Source organism: Monodelphis domestica, chromosome 1 (assembly GCF_027887165.1).
Source record: "Monodelphis domestica isolate mMonDom1 chromosome 1, mMonDom1.pri, whole genome shotgun sequence".
Taxonomy (NCBI): Eukaryota; Metazoa; Chordata; class Mammalia; order Didelphimorphia; family Didelphidae; genus Monodelphis; species Monodelphis domestica.
The window spans coordinates 357491816-357511701 of NC_077227.1; the positions used below are offsets into that span (position 1 = coordinate 357491816).

Genomic DNA, 19886 nt, shown 5'->3' on the forward strand with positions numbered 1-19886 from the left:
TCACATGAACAGCAGATAATTCCTCCCCCCATTAGCTTGAAGTTGCTTGTTTTTATGCTTCATAAATACATACACATATTTACATACATATATAAATGTGTTTATATACTTATACGTGTGTTTGTATGTGTGTGTATTCCCCCATGCCATTTCCCCAGATAGAATCTAAGTTTCTTTAGTATTGAAGTTATTTCATTTTTGTCTTTGTATTCCCAGCACCTAGCCCTGTGCTTAACATGGTAAATACTTAATATATATTTCATGATTGATAAAGGAAATAAATCTTAGAGATGGTTCCTGCATCATTGTCTCTCTCTGAGGCATTGGGGCCATGCAGGGGCTAAGAAGAGTTGGTCTTGCAATCAGGAAATAATTATTTCAATTCTTCCCTCTGGCACTTATTAGCTGTCTGACCCTTAGGTGAGTCATTCAACTTTTCTCAGTCTCACTTCCCTCATATTTAAAATGGGAATAATAATAGCAAGCATCTTACAGGGTTGTTGTGAGGATGCAATGGGGTAACATATATACTGTATAAACTTTAATATCAGTGTTACCTATGTAAAGTAAGGAAACAGAGAATTAGAGATGTGAACAGACCAAATTTCATGACCAGTAAGTGACAGAGTTGGATCTTAAGTCCATGTCTCCTCATTCTGAGTGCAGTGCTCCTTCCACCCAGGACCACTTGTGGAGGTATAGATTTTATCATTTATAGGTAGCTTTGCACTGGGCAGGTGGCACAGTGGATAGAATACTGGACTTTAAATCCAGGAGACACTTTCCTGAATTGAAATCCATTCCCAATCATTTGCTAGCTATGTGACCTTTGGTAAGGCACTTAACCCTATTTGCCTCAGTTCCCTCATCAGTAAATGAGCTGGAGAAGGAAATCGCAAACTATACTAGTATCTTTGCCAAGAAAACCTAAAATAGGGTCATGAGTGACCAAAAAATGACTGAACAACAACTTGCATTGGAGAAATAACCTTTAGGAGCATTTTTCATCTACTGCCAATAGGGCATTTAAGTTTGCTCCACTGATTTTCAGCAGCCTTCTATTTCTACCCCCAAAGCTCACTCTTAGAGAAATTCTATTTTTCTCCAACAAAGCAGTCCATTCAAGCTGAAACATGCTCTTCTTTGTTTCTTTCTGCGTTATATCCAGCTGAAAGCTCAGGTTTGAAGCTGAGATGTAGATGCTCCTTTTGTATATGTGCAGGTGGGTGCCTGCCTGAGACCAGCCAAGATGCACAGAGTAATTCAGAATCAAAGTGGAGCTCTTCTGGAAAGGCTCTGGAGCATTCTTCCATTCTCTGTTCCTTGAGATCTCATTCAGAGACCTCTGAGAATGTGTCAGGCCTGAGTACATGTTGGAGATTTACAGGCCTGCTCTCAGTTGCCTTGGTTGAATAAGCAGGGGGATTTAGAGCTGGAATAGACCTTTAAGGTCATTGATTTCAACCCCTCATTTGACTGATGAGGAAATAGAAGGTCCTAGAAGTCAAGTTCTATAAAGGACTCAGGACAAGAAATAGGTGACCCTGTGTTCTAGAGAGACAAGTCATTTCAGGTTTCTTGGCTTCTCTCTTCTTCAAAATGTATAGATTGCTTTGAAGGGATTCTTAACCTGGTGCTCTGTGACCTTGTTTTTCATTTTGTTTTAATATTTGATAAATATTACTTTTCTCTTTTCTGATAATGTATTAATGGGGGCATGTAATCTAATTAATATAAGATAGGTCAATGGCATTGGCATGTCTCTATTCGCTCCAAACCCAGAGGGAGTGCTGACAGTGTCTTTTATACCTAGGTATGTCTTTCTTTTGATTGGCCTGAGAGTGCATCATTTGGACCTACCCTGGCAGTCCCAATTGGTGGATATTTTAATGAGGAGATGTGCTTGGAGATCTCAGATCCTCCCCCATTATTTCTCAGGTGGGCCAACCCCTATTGCTTCCCTGAGCTTAGGGACAATGGCTGACCTGCCCTTCCCTGACACTTAACAGATGGAACATTAACTGATTTATGAAATCCAACCCCCTGTAGTAATGTTTGACTACAAAAAAACAGGCTATCTCAATATGTATCTTAACATAATGCATTTCTTTTGTAATCCTATGTTTTATTTTATTTTTTATTTATATTTATTTTAAAGTAATATTTTGAGAATAGGTACAAAGAGACCCATAACACAAAAAAAGTGAAGAATCCCTGTTTTAGGTCAGGGCAGGGAAGGTAAGAGAGTATGCATTTTTATAGTGAATACTATATGCCATGCATTGTACTAAGCACTTTGAACATATTATTTGATCCTAACAATGATCCATTGAGATAGATGCTCTTCTGATTCCTAGTTAAAGTTGAGAAAATGGAGGCAGAGGTTAAATGATTTGCCCAAGGTCACACTGCTACAGAGTGCTTGAGGCTGAATTTGAACTCATATCTTCCTGATTCCAACACAGTACTCTATCCACTGTACCAATGTGCTGCCTTTTAGAGTATATCTAAAATGAATTTAAATTATATAGTTTAAAATGAGCTATGAATTTAGACTACACAGCAAGTGAGGTATCTTGGAGGCTCAGGAATTAACTGTGAATAAATGTGAGACCAAAACATAGAGCACTGAGAAGAGATTAAAATCCAAGGGTCAATGTTCAAATCCTTTCCCTGTCAGTGGTCATGAAATAACTGCTGGATTAAGATTTAGAGGATTTAGGTTCTAATCTCAGTACTGCCATTATATGTGTCATCTTGGTTAAGTCACTGAACTTATCTAAATTTCAGTTCATTATCTGAAAAGTGGAGAAGCAAAGAGGTTGCAAGACAAGATGATTTCAAAAGAAGCTTCCATCTCTAAATCCATCATCCTGTGACCTTTGACAAGTCTCTCAATTTCTCTGGGCCTTGGGTATCCCATTTAAAAAATGAATATGTTGGTTGGATTAGAAGACCTCTTAAGAGTCCTTCTAATTCTAAACCTATGATCCTAAAATCTAATAGACCTTATTGCCACATTAAGAACCAACATAATTCTTCTATCTCCCATTTTGTGAAGTCTCTAATCAATATTAGTAGTCTAATCTGATCTGTTCTGATGGGGGCATTTTATTTCTGTACCCCTATGAACTTACACATGTCCCATATGTAAATTTCGTAAGATAATTGGCAAGACATGATGGATACCTTCAGATAATCATTTTTTTTTATTAAGTACAGGACTTCAAAAGAATTTCATTCCAAAGTATTTCATACAGTTTTCCTTTGTACTTCTCTCTCTATAGGGCTTCTATCTCCTTACTTTGATATGTTAATATAACCATTCCACTTTTTTCAACATTATTTAATTCCAATGTGAATTCCCCCCATCCATCAACAAAAAATCAAAATTTGCCCATGTCCAGTTTAATAGAAGAATTCATGCAACTGCATAAGTTTAAGGCATGAGACACTGACTCTTCAGGAAGCCCACTGAGGTCAACTATTTTCATTCTCTGAAAATACCAACAGCCTTCATGCTTCTGGTACATCAAATTTGCATTATAAACTTCCAAAATGAACTTCTTAGCTTTCTCCAAATCCTGATCTATCCTTTGTCTTTTCTATCTGTGGTAATGCTATTCATGTAGACTCTGCTGTTCCAAGCCCTTCTGTGTTATCTTTATGGCTTTCCTTTCTCTTACCTCTCATATTCAATCAGTTATTAAGTCCTTTGTATTCTATTTCCACCCTCTCATTCTCTGTTGCTAGTATTATCACATTAGAACTTCTTATAAATGACTTAACAGCTTCAGTATCTTTCTTTTAAAAATATATATTTTTAAAATCTTTACCTTCCCTCTTAGAATCATTTGTTCCAAGGCTGAGAAGAGGTAACGCCTAGGCAATGGAGGATAAATGACTTGCCCAAGGTCACACAGCTAGGAAATATCTGAGCTTAAATTTGAGCCCAGTACCTCCTATCTCTAAGCTTGACTCTCAATCTACTGAGCCACCCAACTGCTGTTCATGAAGTCCATTTTTTACGTTGCTGCCAGACTAATCATCTTATGACACTCAACAACCTCTGATGGCTCCTGATTGACTATCAAGTAAAATTTAGACTTTTTTATCATTCTTTTAAGGTCTTCCACAAAAGGTACCACATTCTCTCTCTAATTTTACAGAACATAGATTTTCAGTATTGGAATGGACCTTATAGATCATCTAATTTGATATATAGCAGAGTAGGAATGTCCTTTGTAATATTCCCATTAAGTGGTATTCCAAAGCGTGTGCCAAAGCCAGCTCTAACTACTAGCAAAAGTCATTTATGACTTTATGCCTGAGAAATTGGCAAATACTACAAATTAGAGGTTGAATAATTATTTTTATTGTATAGGTTTAAGAAAATGTTAATAATGCAGGTTAAATTTAAACATGTGTTTATGCATACATTTCCAGAGACCCTGCTTGTTAAACACTTGTCATCCCCTTGTATTACTCTCTGAGCATTTCTTTACCTCAACAGGAGTTCAGTAGAAGTTTCCTAGAAATTGCACCATAGGCTAATAATAATAATATCTGAAATGATGAAGTGCTTTAAGACATGCAAAGGGTTTTACAACCATTCTCTCATCTGTGCCTCACAAAAGCCTTACATATTCCAAAGACTTCTAGTAACTAAAAACTCAATACATTTTCAGTCAACTCATTACATTTTTTGGTTAGACAATTGTTTTTAAAGATTGAGACAAAATCTGCCCTCCCTGTAGTTTTACCTAATTCTATCCTATGGAGCTAAACAGAAAAATTATTCGAATGCTTTTAACATCCCTTGTTTCAATTACTGCAGAGAGGCAAATTTAACTCAGTACAGATGGAGGACATTCAGGGAATATGAATGCATTCAAAAGTATTAGGAAAGGATTCTAGAAATTTCTCTCTCCCCATGCCAATTTTCTCTCTTTTTATTTATTTTTTTAAAAACCTTACCTTTCTTCTTAGAATCAATACTATATATTGGTCCTGACATGGAAGAGCAGCAAGAGTGAGGCAAGGGTGAGTGACTTGCCCAGGGTAACACAGCTAGGAAGTGTCTGAGGTCAAATTTGAACCCAGAACCTCCTGCCTCTAGGCCTGGCTCTCAACCCACTGAGCCACCTAGTTGCCTCTTAGTTTTCTCTTTTTTAAAAAAGAATAGTCACTCAAAGAAACACATCTTCTTCCTCAAAATATTGCTAAGGTTGGTTAGAATATTTCCAGTATTAATTCAAACTGGAATTTATCTAGTGCACAAATGTTCACAATACTTGTTTATGTTAATTAAGGGAATGCATTATTAACGTGCTAACAGAAACACCTGTTCATCCCAAGCAGATCCAATTGGCAAAATACTCCTTCTAAGGTTTCCAGAGAGTTTTAAAAACTTTTTGTTCCTCTTATAGATCTGACTGTATCAAAAGATTGGTGGTGGCTTAGAAACACTTGGAGTTCACATGTTACCAGGCTTATTTTGGTTAATATATCCACATAATTTAAATGTGTATGAAATTACAGTGGAAAGTAGCAGGGAATTTATTAAGATATTTAGACAATTTTGAATAAAATATCTACTAGAACATTTTCAAGTTCTCTTTATTTTACTCTGCTCCCCTATAGAACTCAGGATAAAAAGCCATTTATAATGATGTGATTTCTATACAGAAGTGAAAGCTTTTCTTAAAGAAAAATGAATGGAGAGGGGAAAGACTTGTTTCTTTGTTTAGAAAAGCCACCTTTCTCACAACTAATTTCATACGCCATGTGATTATACAGTTTGGTTCCTATTACCAAAGTAACATTTTCTATTGCTCCATTAAAGGAATTATCCCTTTTCTTGAATTTATAAATGTTTAGTGATTCTATACATCGTAGAAATTAACTTTTGCAACAGGAGGCAAAAGGATCTGAGGAGAAAAAAGCCCCCAATACTCTTTTTTCTGCCTTGATTTCATTCCCTGGTTAAGTACAACCCTATTTAAAAGTTGCAAATATCACTTTGTCTGAGAGAGAGGAAACATAGGGATGATACAAGAGTAAAAACTATGTTAGAAAGAAATGTAAGCCATATGGTCACACCTGATGAAGATACAAAGTAATCCTAAATCAGAGGAGTAGAAATTTCTTGAATATAAAGACTCATTGGTATTGTATGGTTGTCCTAAAATCCAGAGTTTGAAAATCTTTTGGAGTAACTTTAGGATAAAAGACTTGCCAGCACCTCAATTTGGGAAGGCGAATTTTTTTGAAGAGGGTGCCATGGAGATGCCTGAGGAAACCATATGCTATATCAAGAGATCCAGAATGAACCGAACTGAACTGAATGGGGTTGAACTCATTTATTTTGAATATAAATTCTTATGCCAAAGGGGAATGCCCCCTAATTGGCTTTTTGTCAATGTACTTACCAATTATTGTTTTTGTTTTCTTTCTTTTTTAAATTTCCCTCCTGTTCCCAGGTTGCTGTAATTTCCCCTTAAAAAAGGCAATGTTTTATACTCCTTTAGTGGAAGGATCCTTAGAAATATACATTGGCTATTTGAAATGATTCATTGGGGAGATTAGGCATGTTACTCTCCCAAAACCTTCAATTGAGATTTCAACATGGGAGATTTTATCTCCCAATAGAATCTCAGGGGGGAATTGTGAGAAAGGAATTTGTATTTTGATTTGATCAATCAGGGATTTAGACTTCCCTTCCATTTGTTTTGAATTTGTGTCAATCAGCAACCATGGAATTGATCCCACAGGCACTGCCCCCCTGTGTGGTGTCAGGCTAATTGAGGAATTGTGATTGGTTCCTGGGGAATGATATAAGAGAGCTAGTGGGTATAGTAAGGATTTATAAGATGATACCCAGCAAGATGCTGAGGGGGTTGGTATTTTCTGAGGCTGAGATTCAGACAGACACTGAGTTGTTAGGTTCTGGATTATTAGGCTACAAAATACTTCATGTCCTTTCTATATTTCTCTCTTATTTTATTTTTCTTATTAATAAATCTAGCTATTAATAGTCTTGGGGCTTAAGGGTTAATTACAATTATTGGTGACCACCCATTCAAACCATTAAAGTAGTCATAGGATCAATGATTTAAAAGGAGAAGGGACTGTTCAGACCAACTAATCCAAAATGATCATTTCAGAGAGACTGAGGACTAAAAAGATTAAAATAATTATTCAAGGTCACACAGGTAGAAATCATAAGATGCAGGATTTGAACCCAGGTTCTCTGACTCCCCAACCAATCATCTTTTCTCTGGGCCATTTGGCCTCATTATTGCCTTTCAAGAGATCATATAATCATAGAGCTAAAGTTGGGTTGATCTTAAAGCATGTATGGTCCAACACCTTCATTTCACATATAAAGAGATGGGGGCCAAAGGATAGTAAATGATTTGTCCAAGATAATAATAGAGAGTAATAGCAATAGAAGCAGAATTTTAAGTCATATTTGTACATCTCAAAATGGATGTTCAACATTTCCAAAACAGAAGTAATTAACTTTCCCTCTCCACATACTCCCCTCTTCCTAATTTTCCTAAGTTTAAGTGGGAAAAAATCTTCCAGTCCGTCAGTTGCAATCTCAGTGTATTCCTGGTGTCCCTGTTCTCATTCATCCCACATATGCAATCTATTGACAAACTTATTGTTTTTATGTTTATAAGATCTTTCACATACACCCCCTTCTCTATAGTCACATAGCTGCCATCCTTCATAATTAGACTCCCTGACTTAAGTCTCTCCCCTCTCCAAACCATTTTCCATTAAGCTGCCAAAGACAGTGATTTGGTCTTTGTGTGTGTGTGTACCTTTACTGCTTAGTAAAGTGCCAGGCACATAGGAAGCTTTTGATAAATGCTTATTGACTGACAGATTTACCATACTGTGCTTTTACTAGTTAGAAATTTAGAGATTACCTTTTTAAATATGTAAAAGAACTGTCTGAATTCTTTTGTTTATTTATTCTACAATACTTTTTGGGATACAGGGTGGAAGTGAGTAGAATAGTGAAGAACTTTTATTTCTGTTAAAGTTACAGTAAATGATCTATTTTAGATCTATACTCTGGTTAATCCATACTAATTTACATCTCATGAAAATACTTTATGTTTTCCTATCCCCCTGCCTTTTTTTCATGGTGTTTGATAAGCCACAAATTCCATTCCTTCTTTTCTTTGCCTCTTAAATTACTATACATCCTTTAAACAATATAAATACTTGCTCCTTCAATAAAATTTCCTTTAACCCTACCATAAATAATTCTTTCCCTTGAATCTCACTTTTTATGCCCTTTTAATGTAATTTCCCCAAACCATTCTATCTTCAGCACCTTGTACTCTGAAATTCCCTTCTCTCATAAGAGTTAACTTTCAATCTCTCCTATTCCTCCCTCTTTATGAGCTTTTTCTTCATCCTCACCATGACCTCCAGGCATGGACGCATTCTGTTCTCCCTGCTGATTGGAGCTTGCTTTCTACCTTCACATTAATACCCATATTTAATTAGTTTAATAAGGCAATCTTTCATCCTTGAATTCCTTGCTTCCTTGCTATTCAGCTGTTCATCTTTCTAGTTATCCTTAACCCTTAGTTACCCACTTGCTACTTTCCTTCTCTAATTCTGCTTTCAAGCTGAAAAAGTCATGAAATTGTTTCAGTAGTGTCCACCTCAATCTCAAGTTGTCTGACATCATATGGACCCTCACTGCTTCATGAGAATTCTTTTATTTGCTTCTCATAGACTCTTTATCATATTTCCTAAAGCAGCCATAGTGAACCTTCCTGTTATAAAGATGATATTAGAAAATAATTATTGTTTTATTAGTTCAGAGATAAGAAGTAAAGTGGCTGGCTTGAGAAAAGAATTAGAGTTTGAAGCAGAGCTGAGAGGGCATGTTAATTTCAGATGTGACAGTTATAACCATTTTGCTGTGTCAATTACTATCTCTGTCATCTGGGAGTTGTTCTCTGGTCAGTTGGTCTCTGGCAGTTGGCAGAGACACACACTCTCAGAGACTCTCTCTCAGGGCTGGAGCTGGGAACATCTTTGCCTCGCTTTCTGAGGGAAAGATCTGAAGGAGCTCAGTGTTTTCCTTTCCCAACTTGAGAAATACCATTGAATATCTATTGTAGTTTTTATAGATTGTTTAACTCTGAGAAGACGAAAGAAAAATCTGGTTTTTGATTTGGTCTCTGAGTCTGTTAAGACTCAGAATCCTAACTTGATTCTTGTTGAGACTCAACCAACTAGCCTTTACTATTTTATAATTTGAAGGCAAAGTTAAGATTTATTAGGATAATAGTGGTAGTTTTTATTTAGATAGTATAAATTTGGATTAATCAGAACAGGCAGTAGTGAAGCCTGTGAAACACAGCTTTGAGAAGTGGTTCCTTGCAGAACCTGGGTGTTTATTTGGGTGGATATAGAATCCCTTAAATTAGAAATCCTTTATTTATCCTTATATATTTCAATAATTTTTTATAATAAGAGTCTCTTTAGCATCATTGAGCCTGGCCCTGAAGGGAAGTTCACATTTGAGCTTTACTTCATCATTGAGTATACTTTTGATTACATATATCAGTTTTAAACCTATATTGGAAGTTTTTCTATCTATATTTATGTAGCTCTCCATTATTTTATTTTATTTTTTAATTTTCACACTGTCAAAGGCCCTAATTCTCACCTACCTGTTTCCTGAATTCAACATTATTTCTCTTGCCTTTAGCCATTTTTGTAAGCTATCCCCATATGGCCCAAATGCACATCCTCATATCTACCCTTCTGAATCTGTGTCTTCTTTCAAGGCAAAGTTCAGGTGTTACTTCCTTCAACTGCTTGAAAATATTCCTTCCCTCTTTCTCTTTTCTAAGACATTCTTTGCCTTCTCCCTCCCTATCATGTGTTACCAGCTGTGTCACATAGTAGGTCTCATAAGCAAGGCTAATTTAACTTGAAGGCTATATTATCTAGATGTGTACCTTTGCCCCCAAGGAACACACATGGAGACATGCATGTAGAGTATTGAGAGTTAGAGGACACATGCATAGAATAGCATTCATGTGGGGAGTATATATGGAAAGATACACATGAAGAAAAAGTGTGTGGACAGGCCATACCTGTGAAGGGACACCTCTCTTCCATTCTTTAGATCTGTGAATGTCTCCCAATGATAAAATCATCCTGCTCCTGCTAGACCTGCATCTTGCTACTCTGACATGATGGCTACCATTCTAGTCTCTGACTGGCATGGAAGTTCAATTGATCTCCACCAGTTTTGTACAGCTCCAACTCGGCAACACTCCATCAATTCTAAAGTGGCCACTGATTATTGCCACATGTGGGTCCAAATGTGGTATGGGAGTCTGGAGTTTCTGTTTCCCACTTGTGGACTCAGTTGGAATCTTAGCATGTGCTCTAATCCCTCCATAAAAAGAGAGTTGTCTCTTCAGTACCTCTTTTATGCCCCCAGACTGTAATTACTTTGTTAGGAGAAATCATAACACACTCATGCATCAGATGAAAGGAAAAAAAATATTTTCCCCCAAGAGATCTTTTCTTCCCCTGCCCCTCTTAAGAAATAAATAATCTGTTTCCAGAACTTCATTTGAAATGAGTTTTTCCCTCCAGGAGGAAATTCTATGGCCTAAACCAAGCTCTTCTGAAACCAAAGTAAAATGAATGGAAGTATAGTGTTACTTAATCTTAATCCTAATTTTGAATCCTATTTCATGGTCTTTGAAGTCTATGAGTCTCTGAGGCCAAAGAACTCTCTCTACCTTAAGGTAAGAGAGTAGATGTGACTTCCTTTTTTGTTATTCTGTTGCCAAAACTCACATCAGTGAAGTTCTGGCATTAAATCTCCATGGAGGTATATGACTTTGACTCCTTGGAGTATTTTAGCAGACATAGAATGCTTTGAGATTACCTTAAAATGAATGTAAGCTTGTCTAAGAGCTAAACCCTGAAGTTCAGCCCAATGACCCTCTCTTGCCTTTATTAAAATTCATATTCCTCATATGTATATCTGGCAGAAATGCCTTTTTTAGTCTAAGGACATTCTCTAATTATAGACAGCAAAATTCCCCTCTATGGTAGAATATAAGCTTCTCAAAGGCAGGGACCACTTTATATTGTATTTCTAGTTCTACAGCCCCAGTGAACAACTTTGTAAATAATAGTATGCATGTAACAAATGCTTATTAAATTTAATTGTGACCTTGAGCAAGTCTCAGCCTCTTTTAACCTCACTTTTCCTTATTTGCAAGTAATAGTACCTATCGTAAAAGTTTTTTAAAGGAATAAATGGATAAATTTAACCTGCTATAAAAATTTTAGCTGCTTTTATTAATATATCATCACCCATTTTCCCTTTCTGCTAGACTATAGACTCCAGAGGGCAGGTATTGCATCTTATATACATGCTCTATCTCCCCTAGTGCCTGACACTCTGCTTTAGAATTTGAAATGGAGAATACGGTATTATTCTGAATTTCAAAAAAAAGAATTCTGTTTACACATTGACCTCCATTATAAAACCAAAGATGAGTTCCTATGTATGGAATTCTTCCACAGTTGAAAAATGTATTAAGGAGTGTGTTAAGTGAATGACAAGACCTATATCATTATATTAGTGAAATCCTTTCCAATGTGCCTCTAGAATTCAAAGTTCCTTCATTTCCCATTCTCTCTCTCTTTCTCCCCCTCTTTCAACCTTTCCCTGTATCTTAGAAATTCAGGTTTAGAGTTATTCTGACCCCAAGAACTTAAATCACTACTTCTTATTCTGAGTATTTGCAGCTGAGTTATGTTTTATATATAATGCTATATAAAGTATGTATTTTACTTTGGCAGTAGTTATTTCAATCTAAAAACTCTTTAGATTCAAGATTTCAGTTTCTACCAAATGCATTTAATACTTTATTTTCTAAATAGGATATTCTACTCACCATGTTCACTAAAATAAGAAATGCCTTTAAAATTTTATCCAATGACATTCATTCATCCATAAAATTTTTCATTTAATTATTCAATATACACTTATTAAATCCTCTTTACACACATTACTATGTTAGATGCTCGTGGAGGTACACAGTTTAGGCTAAACAGAGACCCTGCTCTCATGGAATTTAGAGGCTAATGGGAAAATGGTAGAAACAGAAATAATTCTAAGAAACATTAGATGACAAATATCCTAGAAAGATTTTGTGAAAAATATATTATGTGTGGTTTGAAGGGGAGACATCATCGTTAACCTGGAGGTATAAGGGAAAGCTTCAAGGAGGTGGTAATATTTAAAGTAAGCTTTGAAAAATGACTAGTGCCACTATAGGAAGAGACAAGAAGTGTCATTTCCCAAATATATGGAATATAGAGAAGGGGAATAAAAAGTAACAGAATATAGGACATTGTGGGGAGATACTATATAGTCTTGAGAATAGAGTGGTTGAGAGGATACATATGAATCAAGGTAAAAAAAGTAAAGTAAATGGCCTTGAATGTCAGATAAAGGATTTTTTATTTTACTTAGTATGCAATAAGAAGTAACAAAACAATTTTTAACTGATAGATGACATGATCAAATCTATAATGAGAAAGATTACATCTCAAAGATATATCAGGTAAAAGAGATAGTAGGGGTAGAAAAACCCATTAGAAGGTTATTGCAGTAGTATAAGAAGGCTAAAGAAATTGAGATACACAAATTTAGTGGAATATTTCTGTATTATAAGAGAGGATATTAGGAAGTATTAAGAGAACTTTGGCAGTATACTTAAACTGAGCCAGGTTGGAAAGACTCGAGTTCAACTGTGACTTTAGCTATTTTCTAGCTGTGTCACCTTGTGCAAGTCAACCTTTCTTTGCCTCAGTTTCCTCATCTGAAAATGGGTATAATAAAGGTAATAATTACAGAGTTTAATGCAGTTGTTTGAAGATAGTACTATATAAATGCTAGTAATGAGTTATCATTATTTCCTAAGAGTAGTTATGGATATGCTGTATTATTATACACATTTTGCTGGTGAGGAAACTGAGGCTTAGGTCAAAGGGTTTGCCTAAGATCATTCAACTAATATTTGGCAGAGCTGGAGGTAGAACCCAAGCTTCATGTCATGCTAAGACCTCATTAATCTGGCTCCATATGCAATGCTCTTTCTATTATATGGTGCTGCCTTAGTAAATTGCAAAGACCAGAGGATATCAAGATACATAAAATCCTTGCATTAACCCAGTTCTGCTAGTATAGATTGTGTCTCTAGAAAGCTGATGCCTGGGGGTTGGGGGAAGTAGAAACAAAAAAATAATAATGTAAAAAGAAAAATCTACTGAGAAACGTGATCCTTATCTTGTCAATGTAGACATATTGCATCTGTTGATAGCTTCAGGGTGAAGAAAGATGGGAAAATGGAGTGATTTAGAGATAATAGTGTTTGGGAATCAATCTGGGGGAGGAGATTAATGAGATTCCTAAAGAAAACTAGGCAGGATCTAAGAAACAATGTGGAAGTCACATTTGGAGTCTTCTTCCTCTTTATTCTTCCTCCTCTATAGAGGATAGAAGTAGAATTTGTCCTACGGGAAAATAAAGAATTGCCCTTTTAATAGAGCGTCCCCTTTTATTTGATTAGGGGCTCTTGTTTTCTTTGTCAGGTTATTTTCACAAGTCCAAATCCCTGTACTGCTCCTTAATGCTCATGTAACACAGATGGTGCCTTTCTATGCCTCTATATACTCATTAATAAAATGAAAATTTTGAACTAAACGACTCTAGTTCTTTCCAGTACTACTTCTGCCTAAGACCAAGGCAAAAAGAATTTAGAGTTAATACAGTCATGTGAATGATTAATTTAACAAATGTTTGTTAAAAATCAGTTCTATGTGGGGTAACATGGTAGCTCTGTGAATTGAAAGCCTGGTCTAGGATTAGGAGGTCCTGTGTTCAAATCTTACCTCAAATGCTTCCTACCTGTATGACTCTGAGCAAGTCACTTGGGCCCTATTGCCTAGGCTTTGCCCTTTTGTTTTACAGTAGTTACTAGGACAGAAGGTAAAGGCTTGAAAAAAAATACATTACATGTAATTTTGTACCAAGTGTTGGGAAAACAAAGAAGAAAACACACACATACACACACACAGTGCCTGCACTCAAAATGTTTAAAATCTACTGCAAGTAGAAAACATGTAATATACACTAAATTAACAAATAAATTGTAAATGCATAGAAAAAAATAGCAGTGGCAAAAGAGTTCCATTGTAATACAAATCACCTCTGGGATAGCTACATGAGAAAGAAGCTAGAGTCCTGTACCTGGAGAAAGGAAGATTGATCTTCATGAGTTCAAATTTGACTTTAGACTCTTACTGATTTTATGATCCTGGGCAAGCCATTTAACCCTGTTTGCCTCAGTTTCCCCATAGGTAAAATGAACTGGAAGAGGAAATGGCAGACTCCTTCTCTACCAAGAGAATCCTAAATGGGGTCATGAAGAGTCAGAAATAACTGAGAAATAACAATAAATGGTAACCTCTAACTCAAGGGATCAGAAAATGTTTAATTAATAAGGAAGTGACTAAAGTTTGGCCAGGAAAGAAAGTAAAGATTTTGACAAGAAGATGGAGGCATAGAGGCAGAAAAAGTTCTGACCACTGAAAAACCTTCTTCACTGATTAAAAATCAAATTCTTCTAAGGGACTGAAAACCAAATCTAAAAACAGGACAGAGCTAAGGAACCATCCTGCTGGACTCAACTTAAAAGGTACAACCCCCCAAAGGCCTGAATTTCAGAATACTTGGTTTTAAGGTGAAGGAAGAGCCACAGTACTGAGCCTCCAGCAGTGGCTGGAATCTCTGGGCAGGCAAAGGCCCTAGACTAGAGGGGGTACATTGTGGGAAAATTTGTGCCAGGCTCAGGGCTCTGAATACAGGAGGTTGGGAGTCAGCTCGAGGAGAGGCACAGAGGCCGCAGCCTAGTCAGAGCTGTGGAGACACTCCATCTTCCCCACCCCCTTTCCAAGGTTTTGGACTCAGGGCACATCTAGCTCTTCAAGTTCAACTCAGCTGGGCTTAATCTCATCAAGCCTTCAGAGTGCAGGGAAGTTTAAGCTCCACACCCCTCCCTCACAGATTGTTCTGAGTGCTTTGCTAAGCTCCAAGGGAGATGGCTGACAGAAAAGCCCAAATCCACAGATCCAGCACACAAAGAGAGGAGCAAGAGTGCAGGCAACTACAAGAGGAAAAGAAGGGGCAAATATGAGCAAACAAGAGAAAAAGAAAAAAAGAAATTACAATCAACAGCTTCTATCCAGGAAGTGAACAAAGAGCAAATGTAACAGAGGAAAATCAAGGAATACCAAGCAAAAACACAGAAACTCCAGCAAATTTGACACAGAATTTGGAAGAACTCAAAATACAATTCAAAATACAATTAAGAGAGGCTGAAGACAACTGGAAAAAGAACTTAAAAAAGCAAGATAAGTCACCTGGAAACAGAGGCACTTGAACTAAAATGAGAAAATAGAGCCTTGAAAGCTGAAATTAATCAGCTTGAAAATGAGACAAAGGAGATGAAAGATGAGGCAAAGAAGATGAAAGATGACCTCCAAAGAAAATCAAACCAGAAGGAGAAGGATGACCAAAAACCCAGGGATGAAATTCAGTCTTTAAAAACAAGAATACAGCAATTAGAAGCAAGTGGCTTCACAAGGCAGAAGGAAACTATAAAACAAAACCACAAGGATAAAAGAATTGAGGAAAATATGAAACATCTCATTCACAAAACAAAAGGCCTAGAAAATTGTTCTAGGAGAGATAATTTAAGAATCATTGGTCTACCAGAAGACCATGACAAAAGAAAAAGCCACGCTACAGGAAATTATCCAAGAAAACTGCCACAACATTCTAGAACAAGAGGGAAAAGTGGAAATTGAAAGAATCCACAGAACAACTCCTGTACATGATCCCCAACTGACAAACCCCAGGAATGTTATAGCCAAATGCAAGAACTATCAGACCAAGGAAAAATTATTACAAGCTGCTAAGAAGAAGTCATTCAGATACCATGGAACTACAGTGAAGATAACACAGGATTTGGCTGAATCTACACTGAAGGACCAAAAGGCATTGAATATAATATTCCAGAAAGCGAGGGAACTAGGTTTACAACCAAGAATCAACTACCCACCAAAACTGATTATATTCTTACATTTAATAAATTAGAAGAATTCCAAGAATTTGTAAGGAAAAGATCATACCTGAACAGAAAATTGGATGACCAAGAACATAATTCAAGAGAATCATCAAAAGGTAATCAAGAAAGGGGAAAAAAAGAAAAACAAAACAAAACAATAAACAAATAAACTTTTCTTAAGGGACCCAATAAGTTAAAATGATATGTATCCCTACAAGAAAACAGGGTATTGATAACTCTTAAAAACTGTTATTATCACCTGGGTAGCTAGAAGAATTATACTTAGAGGGAACAGTGACAAACTGTATAGGATGAAATGCCAAGATATAAATATGTATATAGATATATATGCATAAATATCATATATATATATATAAAACTAGAATTTTAAAAAAAGACCTCACTTCTAATGAGGAAATTAAGGCAATCATAAAAATTAGCATACCCAATTATATGGAAATAAATATGGTAATCTAGGTGATATGGATGAATATTTACAAAAATATAAATTGCCTAGACTAACAGAAGAAGAAATAGATTTCTTAAATAATCCCATATCAGAAAAAGAAATTGAACAAGCGATCAAAGAACTCCCTACGAAAAAATCCCCAGGACCAGATTGACTCACAAATGAATTCTATCACAATTGATCCCAATATTATATAAACTATTTGACAGAATAAGCAAAGAAGGAGTTTTACCAAATTCATTTTATGACACAAATATGGTATTGATTCCAAAACCAGGCAGGTCAAAAACAGACAAAGTAAACTATAGACCAATCTCCTCAATGAACATATATGCAAAAATCTTAAATAGAATACTAGCAAAAAGACTCTAGTAAGTGATCATGAGGATTATTCATTATAACCAGGTAGAATTTTTACCAGGAATGCAAGGATGGTTCAATATTAGGAAAACCATCCACATATTTGACCATATTAACAAGCAAACCAACAAAAATCACAAAATTATCTCAATAGATGCAGAAAAAGCCTTTGACAAAATACAACACACATTCCTATTAAAAACACTAGAAAGCATAGGAATAGAAAGGCCTTTCCTAAAAATAATAGCCAGTATCTATCTAAAACAATAAGCAAACATCTGTAATGGGGATAAACTATAAGCCTTCCCAATAAGGTCCAGAGTGAAGCAAGGATGCAAATTATCACCTCTATTATTTAATATTGTACTACAAACATTAGGAGTAGCAATTAGAGAAGAAAAAGAAATTGAAAGTATTAAAAAAGGCAATGAGGAGACCAAGCTATCACTCTTTGCAGAGGATATGATGGTCTACTTAAAGAACCCTAGAGAATCAACTAAAAAGCTAGTAGAAATAATGAACAACTTTAGGAAAGTTTCAGGATACAAAATAAACCCACATAAGTCATCAGCATTTCTATATATTTCAAACAGATCTCAGCAGCAAGAATTAGAAAGAGAAATTCTATTCAAAATCATCCTAGACAATATAAAATACTTAGGAATCTACCTGCCAAGACAAACACAGGAACTATATGAACACAACTACAAAACACTCTACACACAATTAAAACTAGATCTAAACAATTGGAAAAACATCTATTGCTCATGGGTAGGACGAGCTAACATAATAAAAATGACAATCCTACCTGAATTAGTTTACTTATTTAGAGCCATATCCATTTAATAACCAAAAAACATTTTTACTGAATTAGAAAAAAAAAAACATAACAAAGTTCATTTGGAAGAACAAAAGATCAAGGATATCCAGGGAAATAATGAAAAAAATATGAAGGAAGGTGACCCTGCAGTCCCAGATCTCAAACTATTCTATGAAGCAGTGGTCATCAAAGCAATATGGTACTGGCTAAGAGATAGAAAGGAGGATCAGTGGAATAGACGGGTTAAGTGACCTCAGCAAGACATTTTATGATAAGCCCAACAATCCCAGCTTTTGGGACCAAAACCCACTATTTGATGAAAACTACTGCAAAAATTGGAAGACAGCATGGGAGAGATTATATGTGGATCAATATCTCACACCCTACTCCAAGATAAACTCAGATTGGGTTATTACTTGAATATAAAGAAGGAAATTATAAGTAAATTAGGTGAACACAGAACAGTATACATGTAAGATCTTTGGGAAAGGAAAGATTTTAAGACCAAGCAAGAGTTAGACAAAAATCACAAAATTTAAAATAAATAATTTTGATTAAATTAAATTAAAAAGTTTGTGTACAAGGAAAGCCAATGCAACCAAATTTAGAAGGGAAGCAACAAATTGGGAAACAATCTTTATAACAAAAACCTCTGACAAAGGTCTAATTATTCAAATTTATGAAGAGCTAAATCATTTATACAAAAAATCAAGCCATTGTCTAATTGATATATATGCAAGGAAAATCAACAGGCAATGTTCATTCAAAGAAATCAAAACTATTAATAAGCACATGAAAAAGTGTTCTAAATCTCTTATAATCAGAGAGATTTACGAAACAACTCTGAGGTATGACCTCACACCTAGCAGATTGGCTAACATGGAAGCAACAGCAAAAATGAATGCTGGAGGGCATTTGGGAAAGTTGGCACATTAATGCATTGCTGGTGGAGTTGTGAATTGATCCAACCATTCTGGAAGGCAATTTAGAACTATGCGAAAATGGCACTAAAAGACTATTTGCCCTTTGACCCAGCCAATGGGTTTGTACCCCAAAGAGATAATAAGGAAAAAGGCCTGTACAAGAATATTCATAGCTCTGCTCTTTGTGGTGGCAACAAATTGAAAAACGAGGGGATGCCCATCAATTGGGGATTGGCTGAACAAATTGTGGTATATGTTGGTGATGGAGTACTATTGTGCTCAAAGGAATAAAAAACTGGAGCAACTCCATGTGAACTGGAAGGAGCAGAACCAGGAGAAAATTGTACACAGAGACTGAAACACTGTGGTACAATAGAATGTAATGGATTTCTCTGTTAGTGGCAATGCAGTGATCCTCAACAACCTTGAGCAATTTACCAGGAAGAACACTATCCACATTCAGAGGAAACCTGTGGGAGTAGAAACACTGAAGAAAAACAACTGTTAGATTACATGAGTCGAGGGGGATATGGTTGGGGATGTAGACTCTAAATGAACATCCTAATGTAAACACTAAAAATATAGAAATAGATTCTGATTAAGGACACAAGTAATAGGAATTACACGTACACAATGGGAAGGGTGGTTTAGGGGAGGGGGGGAACAGATATGATTCTTTTAACCAAGGAGTAATTTTCTATATTGACCAAATTAAAAAAAAATAAAGGAAAAAAAGATTTTGACAAGTATAGATATAAGGAGAATCTTTTTCCATCATGGAAGTTGATTTTGGCAACTGGAATAGGATGAAATTGGTTCTGTTAAGAGACCTAAAGAATAATGAATCCACATAATCATAAGGAAGAAACAACAACAATCCAGGAACCATGCCCTATTTTATATCAGATTTCATCCATGTAGGGTAATGCATGCCTGATACTTTGCATTAGGTGTGAATCCCAACCATAGGGCCCATGGATCATAAATTTAGAGTTGGAGTAGACCATCGACATCCTCTCTGGTTCATTTAAATTCTTCAGATGGAGTACTGGGAAGCCCAGCAAACATTCTCCATTAAAAATGCTTCATTCCAATCCGCTCATTTT

The 19886-nt window shown here is 35.9% G+C and overlaps 1 protein-coding gene and 1 pseudogene across 3 annotated transcripts in view; one reads left to right on the forward strand and one right to left on the reverse strand.

Annotated features, from left to right (window-relative positions):
* LOC103105482 (splicing factor, proline- and glutamine-rich-like) overlaps nucleotides 1-1372 on the reverse strand; it is a 71431-nt pseudogene extending 70059 nt beyond the window's left edge.
* SGCD (sarcoglycan delta) overlaps nucleotides 1-19886 on the forward strand; it is a 1484556-nt gene that overhangs the window by 523046 nt on the left and 941624 nt on the right. The window lies entirely within an intron of this gene.